General features: G+C 41.1%; 1 protein-coding gene and 1 pseudogene across 2 annotated transcripts in view; both read right to left on the bottom strand.

Annotated features, from left to right (window-relative positions):
• Positions 1-7,116, bottom strand: part of FUT10 (fucosyltransferase 10) — a 104,602-nt gene that overhangs the window by 48,308 nt on the left and 49,178 nt on the right. The window lies entirely within an intron of this gene.
• Positions 4,037-7,116, bottom strand: part of LOC134810848 (RNA-binding protein 4-like) — a 20,187-nt pseudogene continuing 17,107 nt past the window's right edge.

Genomic DNA, 7,116 nt, shown 5'->3' on the forward strand with positions numbered 1-7,116 from the left:
CAGCAGCATTAGATTCTCACAGGAGCATGAACCCTACTGTGAACTGCGCATGCAAGGGATCCAGGTTGCACGCTCCTTATGAGAACCTGATGCCTGATGAACTGTCACTGTCTCCCATCACCCCCAGATGGGACCGTCTAGTTGCAGGAAAACAAACTGAGGGTTCCACTGATTCTACATTATGGTGAGTTGTATCATTATTTCATTATATATTACAATGTAATAATAACAGATATAAAGTGCACAATACATGTAATGCCCTTGAATCATCCCGAAACCATCTTCTCCTCCCCACCCCACAGTCTGTGGAAAAATTGTTGTTGGTGAAACCAGTCCCTAGTGCCAAAAAGGTTGGGGACTGCTGAATTAGAAGATGAGCTACAGCCACTCAGCAGAGCAAATCAAGAGAGAGGAAAATGTGGGAACTGGGAAACAGGGACTCCATCGTAAAGCAGCAAAAAATAAAATAAAATAAATCCTTAGGATATCTGAAGCTCCACGATGAGAATATTCAGCAGGGTTAGGGAACAACAAGTCCAGTTTAAAGGAGGAGGGGTGGGGGCTTCAAGAAGGCTGAATAAGAAGCATCTGGTACTCGCCTCCTCCACCAAGAACCAAAATAGCAAGTAGATAATCACACTTCGAATAGATCATCTAGGAAAGAACAGAGAAGTGACAGGAAACGTCTAAGGCAAGGAAGGAGAAGGAAAGCAGGCAGCCTGCTCAGCCAGGATCAGCCGGAAGCCCAGAGAGGCTCCCCAGTGCAAGGAAGGAGTTGCGGGTCCCAGGGGTCCACATTCCCACTCTGAACTCCCGCAATCCTAGCCACGCGACAGCACCTCACCCTCACGTGCCCTGATACTAACACTGGGAGCTGTCTGGAGACTGTATGACAACACTGTTTCAGAGAGGGAGCTCACACCGGGGTCCAACCCACGCCCAAACCTAAGCGGCTACAGCAACGCACCATTTTGAGCCCCCAGCCCCCAGCAGACTGCATCCTACACTGGAATCCAACAGCCCCTGCAGTTCCATATTTGTGGCACCCCAGTGATATCCCCCTTGCTGGCTGCTGCCCTGGGGCCAAAGCATGAGCCACAGACAATGATCCCACTGGCCCCACCACCACCACCGCTGAACCATAGCAGAGCCTCCATGCACTTTCACCCAACTGGAGGACAAAATGCAAATCAAAACCACAATGTGTATCATCTTATGACAGTTACAACAGCTAAGATTAAAGAGACAAAAAATAACAGATGCTGGTGATGATGTGGGAAAAAAGGGAACTCTTTTTTTTTTTTTTTTTTTTTTTTGAGATGGGATTATAGGCACGCACCACCACGCCCAGCTAATTTTTGTATTTTTAGTAGAGACAGGGTTTCACCACGTTGGCCGGGCTGGTCTCGAACTCCTGGCCTCAGGTGATCTGCCCACCTCGGCCTCTCAAAGTGCTGAGATTACAGGCATGAGTCACCAAGCCCAGCTGAAAAGGGAACTCTTATACACTGTTGGTGGAAATGTGAGTACAGCCACTATCAAAAACAATATGGAGATTTCCTCAAAAACTAAAAACAGAGCTACCATGTGATCCAGCAATCCCACTGCTGGGTATCTTTCCAGAAAAAGGGGACTCAGTATGTCAAAGCAACACCTGCACCCCCATCTTTACTGCAGCACTATTCATAATAGCCAAGATATGGAATCAGTCTAAGTGTCCAATGGATGACCAGATAAAGCAAATATGATACATATATACAATATAATACTATTCAGCCATTAAAAAGGATGAAATCCTGTCATTTGCAGCAACATGGATGGAACTGGAGGTTATTAGGTTAAGTGAAATAAGCCAGGCACAGAAAGACAAATATTACACGTTCTCACTTATATGTGGGAACTAAAAAAATTGATCTCATGAAGGCAGAGAGTAGAATGGTAGCTACCAGAGGCTGGGAAGGTTGGGGGTGGGGTGGATAAAGAGAGGCTGTTTAATTGGTACAAACACAGAATGAGGTAGAAAGAATAAATTCTAGTGTTTGATAGCAGAGTAGGGTGACTACAGTTAGCAACAAATTATTGTATATTTTGAAATAGCTAGACTAGAAGACTTGAAATGTACCTAACACATAGAATAGTAGAGGTGATAGGTACCTTATATCAGCAGTCTCCAACCCTTTTGGCACCAGGGACTGGTTTCATGGAAGACAATTTTTCCACAGACTGGGGTGGTGGGGGATTGGTTTTAAGATAAAACTGTTCCACCTTAGATCATCAGGCATTAGATAGATACTCACAAGGAGCAAGTAATCTAAATCCTTTGCATGTGCAGTTGACAATAGGGTTCATGCTCCCATGAGAATCTAGTGCTGCTGCTGAGCTGACTGGAGGCAGAGCTCAGGTGGTAATGCTGGCTCACTTGCCACTCGCCTCCTGCTGTGCAGCCTGGTTCCTAACAGGCCACGGACAGGCCCTGACGTTGGGAACCCGTCCCTTAAATGCCATGACTCCCTGACTTGATCATTATACATTCTATGCATGTAACAAAATATTACAGGTTCCTCATAAATGGGTACAAATATTATGTATCAATAAAAAGAAAAGAAGGAGGACGGGGACTGCAGAACAATGTTTTCTGGGGGAAAAATAAAGTTGATACATTATGTAATATGTTAGGTCATTTATTTAAACTTCATTTATTTATTTAAACTTCATTTATTTATTTAAAGTTTATGGCCAGGCATGGTGGCTCAGCCTGTAATCCCAGCACTTTGGGAGGCCAAGGCAGACAGATCCCTTGAGACTAGGAGTTCAAAGCCAGCCTGGTCAACATGGTGAAACCCTGTCTCTACAAAAGATACAAAAATTAGCCAGGTGTGGTGGCACACTCCTGCAATCCCAGCCTCTCTCGAGGCTGAGGTGGGAGGATCACCTGAACCCAGGGAGGTCAAGGCTGCAGTGAGCCATGATCACGCCACTGTACTCTAGCCTGGGCAACAAACTGAGACCCTGTCTCAACAAATAAATAAATAAATAAAATGTATGTACTTTTTTATTACATATATGTGTGTGTCTCATATATCTAATGGAACACTGTTAAAATAAAATTAATGATAAGTAATTAATAAAAACTAACAAAAATTTAAGAGAGAATTATTAGTTTTAGACAAATAAAATATACAAAAAAAATGTAATTGCTGGTTCTATGTTGAGCAATATTTTCAAAGTCTTAGTAATATGAACAATGCTGGTGAAATGACAAGGTTTAAAATTTGTTTAAAATAATTGAGAGGAGGAAGAGACAGTGTGGGAATAATTAAACACGAATGAGAAAACTGATGGTTGTTGAAGGTAGATGAAGACTAAATGGGCATTCTTTATATCATTCTGTCTGTTTTGTTTGCATAAGAAAATTGCCAAAATGAAAAGTTTCAATTATAACGTCGCATTGTAAACAATGATTTCTGATGTAATAAAATTGGACTACATTAGATAGATTTGGGGGGAGCAGAAAAATGTATTTGGGGAAATTCATTAAAAACAAACCAAATAATCACTTGCCTCAAGAAATATAAGTATGACAATTACAGCTAGATAGAAGGAATAAGTTCTCGTGTTCTAAACCACTCTAAGATGACTATAGTTAACAATAATATATTATACAGTTTCAAATAGCCAGAAGGATATTGAACATTCCCAATACAAAAAAAAAGATAGATGTTTGAGATGATAGATTTGCTAACTACCCTGATCACATTATATGTATCAAAACATCACTACATATCCCATGAATATGTAAAATTATTTGTCAATTTAAAAAGAGAAAATTAAATTTAAAAAAAGAAAAAATATATGTATGTTCATATTAAATAGAAATACAAATGTAAATTCAGAAGAAACTATAGGAAAGACAGGTGGGAAGAAGAAGGGACAAGAACTTCCTTTTTGTGAAAGAAATGTTAATACTATTTAATTTTTAAAATTATTATCAAATTATTACTTTGATAAATATTAACAAAATTCTTCATCCTCAAGATATTTTTTATGATGACATATAATTTGAATATATTTTCCCTTTATCTATGGAATGAAATGAAAAGACTTCAGAGCTGACATTTGAATTTTAAAAAGCATTAATTGGAAATGGGAATTCAGTCTTGTTCCATTGCAAGGTTTTGCTGTATGCACTGCCCTCTAGTGTCACTTTGTGGGACAAGCATCTTGAATTTCATAAACTAGAAATTTAACTAAATCTTCAAATGCCATATTCTCTCTTCTTCTTGGATCTTCCATCTCCTCCATGTGGTCATATCCTATTAGGATATGACCTAGGACCCAGAATTCAGGGCAAGGCTACTAGTTTTATAGGATGGTTCATTACGGATTCAAAAGGTTTTAATGGGAGGGCCTTGGAACCTGATCTTGATTAATGGGGAAATGTGTCTGAGTTCTAAACAAATGTTTATTCGCTTGAGGGAAAGAACCCATCTGTTTGTCTTTGACTCCTTGAGAGTACTGTACATGCCTCGAATCAAATGCAGTGCTGGACAGAAGTCTGATATGCGGTGGATGCTCATAGGAACATTAAGTGAGTCTGGCAATGACTGTTCAGAACTCGTTTTGTTATTTGGAGGCAGTCTGAAGTGTTCTTTTAAGCATGAAATGCCATAAAGGAGAGTGATCATTGTCATCATTAATAACTGCCCAAGCCAAATCTCTAATAAATATGGACAAATCAACACAGATGATAGAATCTAAATCATTTCTGGAGGGGAAAATGGAGAGATTAATGGGTGAAAGGCCCACCTTGATGCCTTCCATCACCTCCTAAAAGGAAAAAAAGAACAAACTTTTTAGGCCAACTTCCCTAGATCAAATGGTTTTGGTCTAAGAAAAAACAACCACACAGAAAAAAAAAAAACAAAAACAAAAACAAAAAAAACCCTGCTTTTCCCTCACAGTCTTTTCTTTGCAATGAGAAGAATGTATTTTCTTCCTCAGCATTATTTACTTTTTGATAAAATCACATATTTCTCCCTGCCAAAATTCTGACACATGTTCAGTTCCTTTGCTACTAGATAACAGAGGAAGTGCGCCTTGTTTCCCCTTGACTTCAACAGTTTTCGGTTTCCAGGCCTGGCGCGGTGGCTCCCACCTGTAATCCCAGCACTTTGGGAGGCTGAGACGGGTGGATCACCTGAGATCAGGAGTTCAAGACCAGCCTGGCCAACATGGTAAAACTCCGTCTCTACTAAAAATACAAAATTAGCCGGGTGTGGTGGTGGGGGGTGCCTATAATCCCAGTTACTTGGGAGGCTGAGGCAAGAGAATCACTTGAACCCAGGAGGCAGAGGTTGCAGTGAGCTGAGATCGTGCCATTGCACTCCAGCCTGGGCGACAAGAGCGAAACTCTGTCTTAAAAAAAAAAAAAAAACACCACAGTTTTCAGTTTCCACAAAGTTGTTGCCCCTCCACCCCAAAGCCCCAGGCTCTGAGACCTCGATCTTATACTCAATTTGCTAATCAGGAAGATTAACTTTTGCTAAAGACTGGCTTGGCATGGAGTGTTCAAGTCATGCTACAGTCAATACCTACAATAGGGTGGATTTGTTTTCTATCGAGAAATCCTCTCTTAGAGGATTTCACAAGAATGTTTCTTCTCTGATAGTTATATTCCAGGTCAGAAATCCATTTTTTTTAGACAAGGTGTTGCTCTGTTGCCCAAGATGGAGTGGCACGATCTCGGCTCACTTCAACCTCCGCCTCCCAGGCAGCCTCAAGCAATGCTCCCACCTCAGCCCCCCGAGTAGCTGGAACTACAGGCATGCCTGGATAATTCTTTGTATTTTTTGTAAAGACGGGGTCTTGCCAAGTTGCCCAGGCTGGTCTTGAACTCCTGGACTCAAGTAGTCCACCTACCTTGGCCTCCCAAAGTGCCGGGATTACAAGTGTGACCCACGATTCAGAAATTCTTTAACTCACTTTATGGCGCTTCTCATTTTGGCTTATGATCCAGGAGCAGAGATCCTATTCCCTATGCTGGTATTCACTTGATTAACACTTTGACCAAAAACCCTCCCCATAAGTTTGTATCCTTGATATAAAATCAAGATGACAATTCTTACAATTTTTTTTTTTTATAAAGGGTCTCACTCTGTCACCCAAGCCATGGTACAGTGGCACAATCATAGCTCACTGCAGCCTTGACCTCCTGGGCTCAAGTGATCCTCCTTCCTCAGCCTCCTGAGTAGATAGGACTACAGGTTCATGCCACTATGCCCAGCTAATATTTCAAATTTGTTGTAGAAATAGGGTCTCACTATGTTGCCCAGGCTAGTCTTGAACTCCTGGGCTTAAGTGATCCTCCTTCCTCCATCTCCCAAAGTGCTGGGATTACAGGTGTGAGCCACCATTCCCAGACCAATTCTTGCAGTTTTTGACCCTCACAGGCATGCCATACAGAACTTGGACATTTCAAATTCTGAGTTATTGTTGACAATCAGAGATTATATGCTGTTAGCCTAAAATGCAACATTTTATATTTACATTAATAAATTTCTCACAGGCCAACAAATCTAAAAATAGGGATAACAGTTCTAGTATAGATTTTGAATCTACCAATATGGCCCATGACTGAGAAGGGTCTATTTCTCTTTAGGCACACCAAGTAAAAAAAAAAAAAAAAAAAAAAAAAGAGCCATTACTGGCCGAGGGTGGTGGCTCCCGCCTGTAATCCTAGCACTATTGAAGGCCGAAGCGGGTGGATCATTTGAGGTTAGGAGTTTGAGACCAGCCTGGCCAACATGGTGAAACCCTATCTCTACTAAAAATACAAAAATTAGCTGGGCATGGTGGTACATGCCTGTAATCCCAGCTACTCAGGAGACTGAGGCAGGAGACTTGCTTGAACCCAGGAGGTGGAGGTTGCAGTGAGCCAAGATCGCACCACTGCACTACAGCCTGGGTGACAGAGAAAGACTCCATTTCAAAAGGAAAAAAAAAAAAACCATTACTAAAATCTTTAAGAAGACACCAGAGTATATGAGAAAGAACATGGGTTTTTAAGCCATGGGAATTAGGGTTAAAAACTGAGTTTAGCCACAATATGATTTGGGC

Source organism: Pan troglodytes, chromosome 7 (assembly GCF_028858775.2).
Source record: "Pan troglodytes isolate AG18354 chromosome 7, NHGRI_mPanTro3-v2.0_pri, whole genome shotgun sequence".
NCBI classification, from domain to species: domain Eukaryota; kingdom Metazoa; phylum Chordata; class Mammalia; order Primates; family Hominidae; genus Pan; species Pan troglodytes.